At 54.1% G+C, this 14,831-nt stretch overlaps 1 protein-coding gene across 4 annotated transcripts in view; it reads left to right on the top strand.

Annotated features, from left to right (window-relative positions):
- LOC130680027 (uncharacterized) overlaps positions 1-14,831 on the top strand; it is a 323,081-nt gene that overhangs the window by 294,371 nt on the left and 13,879 nt on the right. The window lies entirely within an intron of this gene.

The following is a 14,831-nucleotide window of genomic DNA, read 5'->3' as shown; positions in this document are numbered from 1 at the left end:
CATCTGAAGAATATGGGCTGGGGGCAGCCTTATAGGGCTTACAGGACTTACAGTCTTATAGGACTGAGCCCTCAATCTGCGGGATCTGGACCCCACCTCCTAACATCAGGATTGAGTTGAATTCTTGGATGCCCTGCTGGTGTCCCAGAGTTGCTTGGCGTTGTGCAGGGAGCCCCCCCCACCAACACCTATACATTAGAGACTGGATCCAGGAGCCTAAAAAGGAAGCCCTCTGTGGGGGGCAACAGAAGGTACAAGGATCAACCATCTCAGATGCCCAGGGCACAGCGCTGATTACATCAGCTCACTCTCTGAGCTAAGAACTCTTTCTGGTGTAAAGTCCAAAGCCGGGAATACGTACTTACTGGCTTTCTGTCTTCCAACAAGTAAGGAATAAAATCTCAAAACAGCATGAAGATCAGGATCATGAAAGCTTGCTAGAGCTAGAAAGCAAGGATTCTTTGGGACCGGTTCTCTCGGGTCACCATCTGATAATCAGTTAAGGAGATAGATAAGGTTATGGGGACTGGGGCACAGAGAGGTCTCACTGGCAGGTCTCAGAAACCAGAAAGCAGCATAAAGGCTCCCAGAGGGCTGGGCAGAGATATGCAAAATAGGAGGAGAACCTGGGGACAGTGTCCCCAAAGAGGATATGCCAGGAGCCCCCGCGCAGAGGACAGTAAGGAATGAGCTCTCAGCTTGCAGTAAGGGTGGGTGACAGAAGCAATCCTGGCTTCTAGCCACCAGATGTCAGCAGCCCCAGCCCTCCTGGGGAGTAGTGACAAGGAAACAGACCTCCAGATATCCCCGGCAGGCAATGGGGACCCCTGTTCTGGAGGCATCATCTCATTTAATTTAGGTCATACAACTCCTCCTTTCCACATTTATTCCTGTGTTGCAGAGAAGCAACAGGAGGCTCAGAGAGGTTATCTCGGTTGTCCAAGAAGTCCCAGAGCTGGGATTTGAACCCAGACTACCGGCACCGGTGCATATACTGTTATATGCTCTGCTGGGCTGCTTAAGAACCCTTGGTCACCCAAAGGGAGTGGACAACAGGACTCCTGGGAGGGGGGGACGCATCACCCAGGGGCAGGGAGCAGAGGGTAGCATGCAAATCCCAGAAAAGGGGTCGGGCTTCAAACCCCCTCTTGCCTGAGCTGCTTCCCACCAAGGGGATATGTGTACCTCAATTATTTGCAATAGATCAGAAGTTTCTAAAGGATAGACTTTTTTTTTTGTAAGTGGACTTAACCTCAAGATTTTCTTGTCTCATAATAAAACGAAATATGAAGCTGAGAACAGGATCGCCTGACCCTTTCTCTTCTTAATGCTTCCCAATTCCAACCGCTTGCCTGGCTTAGCTGCTGGCAGCTTCTTAGATAGTGGGGCTCAACCCATTCAAGCAGTTGTGTCCCAGCAACAGGAAATTTGTCTCTGTATGGGGCAGAGTTGATGGCTGGGTCCAGGTTGAGGCCCATGGACACCGTCTGCATCCAGGGCACTGTACCCACATGGGGAGGGAAAGTTGGGGGGGAAGCTGGGAGTCCCACAGGAGGGATAAGGGTCAGGCTGTCTCTCTCCTGCCTGCTCTGAAGGAAGCCAGCATTCGCGAATAACGCAGAGGAGACAGAGTCCTATGCACTCGGTCCTCAAGTCCATTTCGCTTCCCAGAGACCCTTTATTTTCCCTCCTGAAAATCAAGCCAATTGCAACCCCTACAGGACTGGAAACAGAATGCTCAGTGGGAGGAATCTGGAAGAAGTGGACTTGGCTGGATTCAACTTCCAGCTCTGTTTCCTACTTGCTGTTTGATCTGAGACAGGTCACTTAACCTCTCTGAGCCTTATCTCTACACACATCTGAAGGGGGAACAGCGCAGCGCTGTTGTAGAGATGCAATGAAATAGTGCCTGTGATGCAGTTGGCAACACGCAGGGCAGGGAGTTAAGGACTTAATAGATGCCAGTTGTTCCCGGTCTTAATTATTACCTACCCCGGGGCTTGCTGAGTGACACTGGAGATAAGATATTGTATGTTGGCTGTCTGATGGCTCCAGACGTCTTGGGGTCTTTCTGGGCAAAGACCACTGCATTCCATGGTACCCCTGTGGAGAAAGGACCCAGCTTGGTTATCACAGCAGGAAGCAGCAGGAAGAACAATCTTTTCTTCTGGATTTTTCTCCCCTTTCCATAAGAATCTCTACATAAAGACTCATGCATCGACTACTTTGTTCATTCATTCCAGACCCTCCGCCCCACATCCACCCAACAAGCGTTTCTTGCGCATCTCTTACGGGCCAGCCGCTCTTTCTCAGTGGGGTCAGAGTCAGTTGCTAGGCAGGTCCTTACTCCCTGAAGGTTAATTTTTAATGGCCTCTCCACCACATCTTTTCTCCAGGATTTAGGAAAAGCAACTTTCTGGTCCAACGGCTGCCTGTCCCCCAGGTCAGACTTCCTCACGTCTACCTTCCTGGCTATTTGCCTGGTGGCTTTTTAAGTGACTGGATGTCTGCCTTGTCCCTTGAACCCAGGGACAAGGGGTACTCTTCTGGCCCCTGAACTTCAGACTCCCCTTGGCTGAGTCCTCCATTCCTGCAGCTGAAGGTTCCCTGGGGCCATCGCCATTCAGATTTGGGCTTTGAGTCCTAAGAGTTGATAACGGGGTAGCACAGGGGTTAAGAGCAGGAGCTGAAGACTTGAACTTGTTCTAGGCTCACATCCCGCTTGCCCACTTGTGACTCGGTGACCTTCAGAAGTCCCTTTGACCTTCAGTTTCAGGTTTTCAGTGGACATAATAAAAACGGCCAAATATTTTCAAAATACAAATATATGACATGTAGTGTGACAAAAACAGATGATAAAATATCTGGCAGCATTTTTAAGGCAGTTAAACAAATAAGGCACTTCCAGTTCAGCCCTTCATAACATCATTATTTGTATTATGGATATAGATCTTCTGTTTCTACTCTGTTCGGGGGGGCAGGTGGCGGGTGGGGTGCCCCAAGAGGTTCTCCTGCCTTGAGAGCCATCCGCTCCCACCTCCCTCCCACCACCGGGTCGCACTGGCTGGCCCAGTAAGTAGCAGTCCCAAAGGTGGGTAGGAACAGGGTGAGCCCTGCGTCTCTGGGACACAGCAGTGGAGAGGGGAGCGACTCAAAAAGTAGTCTGGATGTTGTCCCCGAAGATGTCCCCAAGACAGAGAAGCTGAACCTATGACTGGACGGGTTACGGAGCCCTGAACAAAGAGGCGGTGTTCGTCTCTCTCGATGCAAATCCAGGGGCTCCTCCGTTCAGCCCTGCAGGGGTGGAGAGGGCTGCAGAGGGGGCGATGGCAAAGCCGGGTGCTTCTCCGGGAGCCTCAGGGGGCTGAGCGCTGGGTTCAGTCAGGGGCTCTGGGGGTTGGCCTCAGCTCTTAGACAAGGTGTTTGTTTATCTTCCTGCCAGCGCCCGCAGCCCCAGATGTCTGAGCAGAGCTGATGAGCGAGCATCCCCCAGGGCTATCAGGGTGTCTGTCGTGACCTTGGGGACTGAGGTAGTAGATCAGGAGCTCCCAGCAGGGGCGATTGGCCTCCTGCGTTCATGTGATACATACTTGCTGCACCTGGACGGTATCCGTGTGCATTCTGGGGGGATCTTCGTCCTGAGAGGTGTCCCAGTACTGTGGGAACGGCGGAGCAGTGGGCAGGGATGGTGACCCATAGGCGAGGGGGCCAGCCCACCCTGGGGCAGGAGCAGGGGTCCAGCTGCTCCCAGCATTACATCCTGAGAGAGCCTTGGGGACAAAAGCTGCCAAACGGCCACTGTTGTGTCGTGCTTTGGGGATCGCTCACAGGGCCGTGCACCATCGGAGGTGGTGGGACCGCCCTGTACCAGTCCCCCACTCTTCAGGTCATTGTGGGGATGTCTCACAATGGCACCCAACCGCAAAGCTCTTCTTGGGGGCCAGGGCCAGGCCTCGGTGCCTGAGGGCTGGGGGCTGGGCGCCTTCCCCACCTGCCCCAGGAGCTGCAGCTCCGCCTGGGCGTGGGAGGGCCGAGGCGGCCCCCAGGAGGGGGAGGTCCTCTCCACTCCCCTCCAGGCACTGGTGACTTCTGTTTCCCAGCTAAGCACTGAGGACAGTCCTTTCTCCTGGAAGGAGCCAAGGAGTAGCTGTGTAAGCACCTGGCACAGGGTAGGTGCCCCTTTCTACAAGCCTGGGCTTATCTTGGATTCTAGAGAGGCTTGGCTGCAAAGCCCTGACATCCTGCCCAAGGGGCCAGCTGGAGTAAAAGAGCCAGGGGTCCTGGCAGCCCAGGTACCACACAGAGAGGGTCTTGGACCTTCTCCGTGTAGGATAGAGAGAGCCTGGTCCCTCCTGCCTGGCACACAGACGCAGCAAGCTGGACCCCCTGCCTTTCCCTGAAGCTGGTGGGCTTTCTTCCAAGTTGACCAACAGACCTGCCATATCCCACTTGGGGTCTAGGAGCACACCTCTGCTAACCCTGACAGGCTGCCTTTCTGCGTCCCTCTGCACCCCCATCATGCAGCCTGAGAAGCTCCCATGGCACCGAACCACCCACACACGGGGCAGCCTCCTGCCTCCTGGCCTTTGTCCACCTAGTTCTCCCACGAAGGCTCTCACCCTCTTTTCTGCTACTAGCACCTATAGAAGCCCCCACCCACCACTCTACTGCCACTAAGATTGCCAAGCTCCTGCTCAACCTGGGATCCTGGGTAATCGAGCACCCGACTGCCTCACCTGCCAGCCCAGAGATCCTGGGAGCAAGGCCCTGGACTTGCTCATTTCCCTCTGGACAGCTGGGCATAGGGACCGGGTGCCCAGGTGTCAATCAAAACAGCCTCTAGGGAGTGAGCCTGTGAGTGAGGGGGGACAGGGAAGGCCCGGCAGGCTCCAGCACTCATCCCGGCAGGTATTTAATTCACCACGTCACAGCGGGTTTGTGAACTCATCCAAGTCAGTTTGGAAAATGCATTCTCACCCGGCCTGCTGTTACAGAAGCCTTTGCCAAAAAGGAAAAGACCTCCCAGCTGCCCCTAGGGTGGCCTGAAGCCCAAGTCACCTGCCACATCTGTCCCTCTCCTGCACGAATTTCACATCTGTCTGACTCCTCCGCTGGCGGCAGCCCAGCCCTGCTTACCTGGCCCACAGGTGAGGAGGCTCACGGTCAGAGCCAGCAGGTGCCCGCGCCAGCAGCACCCCAGGCGTGCAGAGCCCTCCCAGCCCATGCTCCTGTCTGTGCCCCGCGCCCCTGAATGAGGCAGGGCCTGAGCCCAGCCTGGCCTGCCCTGCTCCTGGAGGGCGGTGAAGACACGCCTGGCCGAGCTTCCCCCAAGGGGCAGGGCCCTCCCTCGGGGCGAAGCAGCGGTCTGCTCCTGGCAAAGGCTGGCTGCCATTATTCTGTGGCGTGATGACTAACACCTGCAGGCCGAAAAGGGGCCCGAGGGGACACCTCCACACAGCAGCAAAACCTGGCCCCCCAATCTGTTGCCAGACCGAGAGACCCCGCAGCTCCATCTGGGCTTCAGGGAGAACAGGGACCTGGGCACAGACCTGTCCTGTCCATTGAAGCCCCTGGGTTCCCCCTGACACCTTCCTGCTCAGGGGCTGGCACCACCAGACTGGAGCCGGGCGGACCCTCCCTGGGGGAGGCATGGCTGGCACGGAGGGTTTTGGAATGTGGGGGAGTAGCGACTGCATTCCCACGTGGGAACTCTCTGGCTGCCAGGGGAGCGGAGGGCTGGGCCTGCTGTGCCCTTGGGGAGCCCGCAGGCCACCCCTCTGCCCCTGGAGAACCCACATGGCCACCACAGGGGCTGCATCCTCTCACCTCCCGGCTTCAGCTGCCTGGGCCAGAGGCAGAGAGGAGCCGGAGGGGTGGAATGGGGCTCGGGGAGGGGACCGCGGATTCTGTCTTGTCCTGGACAAGGCCGCAGCCCCCATAGGCTGCGTACCACCCTGGCCCGGGCTGTTACAACAGCCTCCCCAGACACTGCCTCTCCCCCACCACCTGCCTGGCACAGCGGGCCAGGGAAATCCTCCTTAGGTAGTACGTTTCTGCCCCTCCCAGGGACTCAGGACACCCTCGCCCCTCCATTCCTCGTGCCCCAGCCCACAAGCCTCAAACACCCTCACAGGTCGGTTTGTCTTCTCACAGAGGGGAAGACAGAGGGTCTCTCGATTCTCCTTGAACCCAGAGCCAAACTCCACAGACCTGTGGCCAGGATGAGCTTGTGGGAACCTACTCTCTTCTTGGTGCACCCTGCTCCTGTGTATTCACTCCCAGGACAGACACACCCTGAGCCCCAACTCTGCTCTGGGCACATAGCCTGGCCAAGATGGGCAAATGGACAAGGACAGGTGACCCAGCTGGGGTGGCAGAAGCAGAGAGGTCAGTGAGAGAGAGAGAGAGAGAGAGGGAGAGCAGACTCTGCAATCAGGGGAGCCTTCCTGGAGGAGGTGTCGGCCACACCAAGACCTGAATTTTGAACTAGAGTCAGCTGGGCCAGGAGAGTGGGGAGTGGAGAAGGGAAGGTCCCGGGGTGGAGCAGCGAAAGGGGAGTCTGGGCTTTGCCCAAACCCCCAGCCCTGTTTCTCTTCCTAGGGAACCGCTCCCTTCCTTAAGAACACAATCACAGAGAAAAAAAGAGGCTAAGCCAGTGGGTTTTGTGGGACATGATGGTGCTCAAAGTATGCCCTATACAGAAGGGAAAGTTAGGCACCCCCAAATCACTAAGATCTGCGGCAGAGCTGGGACCCCAGGTGACAGGATCAGATCTCCAACCCCCGGAACCCTCAAACTCTTATTGTTGGAGTGACTCCAGTCCTCTTTCTCTAGGACATGCCCCAAAGGCCCCGTGGGCACCGCCATCGTGCAGCCTCAGGGCCCAGGAACTGCCTTGCCCCTCCCTCCAAGGGGCACTCAGCCATTTAAGAGCTTGGGTTGGTGATGTGGAAGCACAGCTACCGTTTACTGAACACCTACTATGTTCTGGGCATGGCTCCCATCAGGACCACAACACGGACGCCAGATCTGACGTCACAGGAGCTCTATCAGGTGGTGACGACTCAGTGCCCCGTCGCACCCAGGAGCAGGCCAAGGCTCAGGGACGTGCCCAGGGTCACTCAGCTAGCACACGCAGAGCTAAGTAGGATGAGAACCCGGCTCTGATGTCGCGCAGTGTCTCTCACCCAGGGATGATTTTTCTCCCCCACAGAACACCTGGCAATGTCTTACAACATTTTTGGTTGTTATGAGGGGCAGGGGGTGTGGCCATAGACATCCAGGGGTGGAGGACAGGGGTGTTAGTAAACACCCAGGCAGAGCACAGGACACGCCGCTGCACCATGAATTATCCGGCCCCAGATATCAATAGTGCCGCTGATGGGAAACCCTGGTCCAAAGCTGTGCTGCCGTCCAGGAACTCTCTGGGATCATATTCACACTGTACATCGGTGACCCCCAACAGGACCACCCACCCTGAGCCCTGCGTGGCTGCTGAGCACTTGGAATGCGGCTGGTGGGACTAACAGCTCAAGCTGTCATTTGGTTTCATCTTTATTAAAAAAAACCATCTTCAGTTTAGTTTGGGGAGTAGGCTTGGTACAGCTGGAGCATGTGAAAGACTCTTTTCCCGCCCCCTCCTCCCCGCCCCCTCTCCCCCTCCCCCCCCTCCCCCTACTCCCCTTCCTCCCCCCACCCCCTCCTTCCTTTCTTTCTTTAGCTTTTAATTTTTTTCTGTGAATGGACCTTTTCAACTGGAATATTTTTTACAAAGTCTAGACACAGATTGAGCAGTTCAGATGAAATACCCAGCCTCCGCATTGCAACGCTTTATGAAGTTCCAAACGCACGCCAGATGTCAAAGACGTCGCACTGGGGGGAACGGAACGGGGAAAAGGGTCTCTCTAGTCATTTTCATCCCGATTGCCTACTGGAAATGATAAATATTTTGATACCTTGCGTTAAACAAAATATGCAGTTAAAATTGCACCGTGTCTTCGCTCTTTCAACGTGACCACTGCGGAATGTACAGTTACATACTGCGATGCAGGTTCGGCCTCTCTGAGGTGATGGGATGTGAACAGTTTCCAGGAAACAATTGTTTTAATTTGTCTGACTTCTCTCAAACCATTCAGAATCAACTAGACAATATTCATAATATTGCAACAGCAATGCCAGCCAAGAACAATAAATGTTTACTGACCGCCTACTATATGCTGGCACCAAAGAACAGGAAGAAGGCTGGCAGGGGCCAAGGGAGCTGGCATGACATCACGTCATTAACAAGTGGCATTGATGCAGTGTTTTCGCTGAGACCCGCCCTTCACAGACCTTCATGGCTCATTCGGCTCTCGAGGTGTCCCTCTGATGTGCTCCATTCATCAGCCCATTTCACACAGGAAGAAACTGCGGCACAAAAACGTTCTATCACCGACCCAAGACCGTATGGTGAGGCACCTTATGTTTCCACTCATAAGATGGCCAAGAGCAGGCAAAACTGAGGGATGGGGCTGGGGACATCGTCTATGAAGGTGGCATGAGGGAAACTTCTGGAGCAGTGGTTCTCAGTCAGGGGTGATTATGCACCCCCCCACCCTAACCAGGGGACATTTGGCAGTGTCTGGAAACGTTCTTGGCTATCAAAACTGAGAGGTGTTCTCAAAGACGATGTCCCCGTGGTCAGCAGGTGTATGACAGGGTGCTTCACATCTCATCTGCAGGGAAATGCGGGTCAGAGCCCCAGTGAGATACCACCTCACACTAGTCAGAATGACTAGTATCAAAAAGACAAGAGGTGTCAAGCGCTGGCGAGGATGTGCAGAGACGGGACCCCCATGGCACTATTGGTGGGAACATAAAATGGGTGCAGCCCCTCTGGAAGGTGGTATGGAGGTTCCTCCAGAAATTTGAAAGAACAACTGTAAGGTCCAGCAATACCACTGCTGGGTGTACGTATGCCTAAAGGAGGTGAAGGAACCGCTTGCACCCCCCTGTTCACTGCAGCATGATTTACAACGGCCAAGCCCTGGAGACAACCTAAGTGCTCGACAGTGGATGAACAAAGAAAATGTTCTATATATATATATATACACACACACACACAGTGGAATATTGTTCAGCTAAATAAAAGAAAAGGAGATGCTGCTGTTTGGGACAGCACAGGGGGAGCTTGAGGGCATTGTGCTGAGTGAAAGAAACCAGCTAGAGGAAGACAAATACCATATGCTCTCACTTATATGTGGAATCTCTTTAAAAAAAAAAAACCCTCAATAATTCGGACAACAGATTGGTGGTTGTCAGAGGTGGGGGCAATGGTGGAGGTGATCAATAGATAGAAAATTCCAGAGAAGACAGACAAACCCTAACAAACCCTGAGAGGTGTGGATCCTACTGGCATCTAGTGGGTGGTGGCCGGTGTCAAGGTCAACATCCTGTAATGCCCACGACAGCCCCTTGCAACAAAGAATTGTCCCGCCCCAAATGTCAATACTGTGGGGACTGCGACTCCTTGTTCTAGAGGAGATGATTGTCCTCTGTGCAGCGTTTACACATGTGTAAAAACTCACTGAGGCATACAACTACAATGAGGGCATTTTGTACACTTTCCTGGGTAGGTGTCATAACTCAACCAAGTTAAAACACTTTTTTAAATTAAAAAACTATAAAGCGGCAGCTTTCAGCATTGAATCAAGGTCCGTCTGATTCATATTTTTTTCTCTTGAACGATGTGACAACACCCAGGAGCTCATGGGCTTCCTGCTTCCCTTCTCGCTGCCTCCAAACCGTTCCGGGAAGCCCACCTGCCCAAACCCCTCCGATGCCCTCACACGCAAGCTTGGAGTGCAATCTCAATTCCTCACTGTGACTTTCTCAGCCCTCGGGACAGGCTCTGGCCACCTCTCAATTTTCTTCTGGTTATACTCACCCCTTTTTCTCTCTGTCCCACTGCCCTGGGCTCTTTGCTGCAAGTAGCACAGATGAAAACTTGGCAACATCAGGGCTTTTGCAGGTGCTGCTCCCCTGCCTGGTTCTCTGCACCCCTGGCTCCTTCCCATACCTCTAGCCTCCACCCAGACATCTCCTCAGAGAGGTCTGCCCTTAACCACCTACATGCTGTCCTGTCTTCTCCATCGCCCACTGCCTCCCCATTCTCTTTGTCTCCTCCCTGGCCCAGGCCAGTTTTCTAAATATCTAATAATTTCATCGTCCACCTGTTCACGCACCTCTTGCCCTCATCTGCCCCTGGGGGCAGGGCTGGGTCTACCCTAGTCATGGTTATATACGCCACGAGTAGCACAGCATAGGTCAATGGCATGTTTGCTGAACAGAAAACTATAACTAAGATCCTATGATTTCCTGGATGAGGTTGAGAAGGGAGCCCTATGCTATTGAATTTACTAGATGAGGGCCTAGCAGCCTTAGGAACCTGCCTTTTGCGGGCCACGCTCTGTGAAACACAGTCCTGGACCCCTTTCTTTCCAGCCTTGGAAGCTTCTACGTAATTCTTGACTCTCTGACCCCGACCCCCACCTTTGTTCAAGCCCTCATCTTCTCTGACTGTTTGAAGCAGGCTCCTTACTCATCATCCTCTGTCTCCAGCCCCACCCTCTCCGAGGTCCCCCCTATCCCGCAGACAGAGTGACCTTTCAAAAATGCAAAATCGGCCACGCCCTGCCTCTAGTCTGAATTCTTCGATGGTTTCTCATTGCCCTCTGGATCAAGTCCAATCTCTACAGCCCAGCTCTTCAGGCCCACCCTGCTCCAGGACCCTGTCCCTCCCCACCCCTGGATGACGCAGCCTGAGAAACAGTGACTCCAAAGGGACGCTGCCCTTCCTCTTTTGCAGATCTCTAAGGCAGGACTGAGATGCCTCCTAGGGCTCACAGCTCAATGGTCGAGCATACTTAGCAAGCCCTTTAGCGGTATTTTATGCAGGTGGAGGCAAAGGTGATTGAGGGCTCGAGTGTGGGAGACTCCAAGGGCAGAAGCCTCATGTCATGGGCTGAACTGTGTCCCACAAAAGATGTTAAAGTGCAAACCCTGGGATCTGTGCATAGGAAATAGGATTATTTGGAATGGGTTCTTTGCACATGAGCAATAAAATGAGGTCATTAGGGTGGTTCTAGTCCAATATGTCTGTGTCCTTATGCTAGGGGGAAATTTGGACACAGGATAGACACACACAGAGATGCCATGGGGAGATCGAGGCAGACGTCACAGTGATGCTTTGCAAGCCAAGGAACACCGGAGATCGACGGCAAGCCAACAGAAACCAGGAGAGAGGAAAGGAACAGAGCCTCCCTCTAGCCCTCAGGAGGGGCCGACCCTGTCATCACATTGACCGGTGACAATTGAGGACTTGTAGCCTCTAGAGCTGAGATGGCACACTTCTGTGGTTGAAGCCTCCAGGTCTGTGGTACTTTGTGTCATCAGCCCCAGCAACCGAACTCACCTAAAATAGCAACAAGGAAGCCGGTGGTGTGACAGGGGGGCAGGGGGCAAGGACTCAACTCAAAATGACAGGTTTCCCAGGGGTTGCCACATGCCACATGCTGTGCCAGGTATGAGGACATAGCAGCAAAAATGAGTCACCGCCCCTGCCCTTCGGGGGCTCTACGAGTGACCTGAGGAGGCAGGCGGTATGGAACATCAGGTGACTTGTGAGGAGAGGGTCAATCTGACCTGGGGGCTCAGTGACAGGGGTGAGGGGCAGAGAGCCGTGGGGTGAGTCACGTGGGACGCAGGGAGGGCAGAGGAGTACCGGGGTAGACGGGACGGCGTGCAGGCCCCAGGCACCAGAGCAAGCTGGGGCCCAAGTTTCCCTCAAGGGGAGGAAGACCCACAAAGAATCTGGAGAGAGAGGTGGCACAGTACCAAAGGTGGTGGACCAGGTGTGGCTGGCAGAATAGGGCTCCCCAAAGGTGCCCACGTCCTATACACCTCAGAACCTGCGGACGGGGCTTTACATGGCAAAAGGGACTTTGCAGATGGTATGGCATTAAGGATCTGGCAGGGGAAAGAGTACCTGGGGGTGGGCTCAGTGTCATCACGTGAGAGGAGGTCCTCAGGAGAGGAAGACAGGAGGGTCAGAGTCAGAGAAAGATTTGCGATGAGGGAAGCCGAGGTCAGAGAAGCAGCAGGAGCTTAGAAGACGCCACCCTGCTGGTTGTGAATACAGACGTCGGAGCCATGAGCTAAGTCAACTTTCAAGAAGCAGGAAAATCACAGGACAGATTATCCCCTAGCACTGAGTTTGTGGCAATTTGTTCTGGCAGCCAGAGGGCACTCCTACCGCAGGGACACCGCAGGGGCACATGGGGGAGAGACCGCTAACTCCCTATGGACACCCAGCTGGTGCGCAGCACGGAGGGGTGGGAATGCCCGGGTGCCAGGAAAGGTTTGCTGAATGTCTGTGTCAGAAGGTGAACGAACAACAAGCCAGCAACCCTTGTCAGCGCTATCGTTTTGAGCCCCTATGGCGTGCTGAGGCGGGATCTTGTTTTACTTCCCCCCTTTCCATGGATGTGGAAGCCACGGTTCAGGGCAAATGATCCAACTTGTTCAATCACCCCATGAAAGAGAGGCAAAGATGGGATTTGAACCCAGGCAGGTCCGAGTCCAGAGCTCCACCCCTGCTAGCTCCTGCCTACCCCGCAGACCTTATCTCACGATTCTCCTTGATCACAATGTCCCAGCCACTCTAGCTTTTGTAAAGCTCCCCCACCTACACACTGCACACATTCTCTTCCTAGACATCCACATAGGCTGTTCCATCTGCCTGAAAGGCCTTTTCCCCTACCGGCCCTTCTGACCTTTCCAGTCTTGTCTCAAATGTCACCTCTTCAGAGAGGCCCTCCCTGATTGCCTTGTCTGAAGTTGCCCTCAACTCCTCCCTCATGCATCTCACTTTTTTACAACCTTCTAGATTTTTTGCCTCAGTGAGAAACAGAGGCCTTGATCATACTGCCTGCCGTGCAGTCTCCATGTTGTGTGGCCACAAAGCAGGTGCTCAATAAATATTTGCTAGATGAAGGAATGAGTTAAGGAAACTAGTGCCAAGGAGACACGCCCAGGTATGCTTTTAGTTGGAAAGAAAAAGCAGGGGTGGAAGCTGGAGCCACAACCACCCTCAGATACGCAGCACCACACCCTGCCCGGTCCTGCTGGCTGGCGGAGCAGGGGTCAGCCAGACCTTCTCCATCCCTGGCAGAGTTCGTGTGGCACTTGCCAGTTGCTGAGAGGGCTCCCTCCCGCTGCACAATTGTTCTAGTGACTGTCACGCCCGACTGGCCTCCGCGGCCCTTGGCCACGCCTGTGGATGTCCGCCAGCTCAGGTAACACCATCACAGGCCGCAGAAGCACCCGGGTCTACCTACTGTGGACAATTCAGGTGTGCCACGCAAGGAGAGCCCCAAAACGGCTGGCTCTTCTGAAATATTCAAAGAACACATTCAGTTTAGGTAGGTGGTGACTCGCAGGGTTCCCACCAGTGCTTTAAGGAACCCTCCCTCTCCTAATGTTCCCCACGAGCCTGGCACTGTGCTAAGGGTTCGCCCGTGTTACCTCACTACTCATTCCTGAGCGGGGCGCTGCTCTTACACCCACATTTTATAAATGCTGCTGTTGAGGGTCAATGGTGAAGCTGTGTGTCCCCAGGCAGGATGCAGAAGAGCTGGGATTCAGACCCAAATCCCGTGCCAGAGACCAACCAGAATAACCACTGGCTTCCCTGTCCTTGTCACCTTGACCTACACGCTTGGACAGAACTGAACAGACGGACAGACGCTAGAAACCCTCTCCAGCTGTTCTTCCCATAAAAATGCAATGCAGTTTAAAACACGATGGAATTTTAAATGTTCCAGCAGACACACACACCGAAAGGGAAAGAAATAGGTGACAATTAGATGAATCATATATTTCGGGACTCAGCAAGCTTTTCCTGTAGAGGTTCCAAGTAAGTATTTTAGGCTTAAGGCAATATGTCAATCTGTTGCATATTCCTCTTTGTCTGGACTTTATTTTGGGGGTTGGGGTGGGGAGGTGTTGTTTATTTCTTGGGATTTTTTTGTTTGTTTTTTCCCCAGCCCTTTAAACATGTAAAAACCAGTTTGAGCTTGAGGTCTGTGCAAGAAACAGGGCCACAGGGCCTTTGCCCACGACCTGAGAACTCACCGAACAGAGGGCAATCCACTGTGAAATAACTGAATGAGGAAAGGGAGGAAGGTATGGAGGGAGGGAAGAGGAGACACATTTCCAGCTGCACCCTGTGTCTTTCCCACCCCCCCCCCTTGCTGGGGGACTTCTCAGTTTAAGTTCCTAATGGAGAAACCAGATCCGCTACCGCAGGCCTGGTCCCCCTGCCTGAACCCCACGTCCTTCTTGTCTCCTCTACATCGTCACAATGTACCGTGACGACATATCTAAAGTCTGTCCTCACTGTGGGCCTCTGAGCTGTGTGAAGCCCAGACTAATTTGTCTACAGTGACCTTTGACCCTAGGCATTAGGCACCACCTCAACCCCTCTCAGACCAATGGGCACAGAACCAAAGACAATCAGATGTTTGTACCACCCACAAAACGTCTGTTTGGAAGACTGAAACGGCAAGGACTCACCATCTCTGGTCCTGGCGTGGAAGGGGGGTCGGTGCCTCGGACCTGAGCAGGGACGGTGGGGGTGGGCACGGGGCACTGGATGAACCTGGGCTCTGGAGCCTCCTAGGTCCCATCCCTGGCCTCTGGTGCCTGGCCTCTGGGTGCTTCGAGGACTCTCTGGCCTCACAGGTGGCCCCAAGGAAACTGGGGGCCTCCCAGGGGAGATGGGCACATCTGGG

Source organism: Manis pentadactyla, chromosome 12 (genome assembly GCF_030020395.1).
Source record: "Manis pentadactyla isolate mManPen7 chromosome 12, mManPen7.hap1, whole genome shotgun sequence".
In the NCBI taxonomy this organism is placed as follows: domain Eukaryota; kingdom Metazoa; phylum Chordata; class Mammalia; order Pholidota; family Manidae; genus Manis; species Manis pentadactyla.
Note: the sequence above shows the minus strand (reverse complement) of the source record. Positions and strands in the feature narration are given on the sequence as shown.